This window comes from Rhipicephalus sanguineus, chromosome 11 (assembly GCF_013339695.2).
Source record: "Rhipicephalus sanguineus isolate Rsan-2018 chromosome 11, BIME_Rsan_1.4, whole genome shotgun sequence".
Taxonomy (NCBI): Eukaryota; Metazoa; Arthropoda; class Arachnida; order Ixodida; family Ixodidae; genus Rhipicephalus; species Rhipicephalus sanguineus.
The window spans coordinates 76,106,001-76,106,562 of NC_051186.1; positions in this window are offsets into that span (position 1 = coordinate 76,106,001).

Below are 562 nucleotides of genomic sequence, written 5' to 3' on the forward strand. Positions count from 1 at the left end.
GATTGCACAGTGTCGATATATTATGTATGTACATGCTGTAGTTGCCTAAATGTATTTTTTTAATCCATAGTTTCTTCATGCATCCATTATCAAATGTGGCTATACTTTCATCGAACTTTGACAACTTCATGCAGGACACCGAGGATAATAACAGACTTCATGACAAATACAGTGTTGTTATATGTACATCATGTAAATAAAGGTGTTAATAGGTACTGCAATAGTTGCACGTACTTTGTCTGCCTGAGAACATTTATGTGGGAGAATGTGTATCGTGTAAATAAAAGTCAAATGTGATGTAAGCAACACCTGACAGCATTGGTGTTGACATCAATTCAATTCTGTACTTTTCTGACACGAAGGTCAACAATTTCTTAATATGACACTCTTTCCATTTATCAAGCTTCATATCCAGTAAGACAGAGGTGTGACACGTTTAATACTACAATTTTCGGACTTGGTGAAAAGGCTGGGCCGTTTGTACGCTTTAAAGCACCCACTCGTTACGCACGTAACGTTCTGTGACTTTCACGTATATTAATCTGAGGTGTTTTTTTTTTCT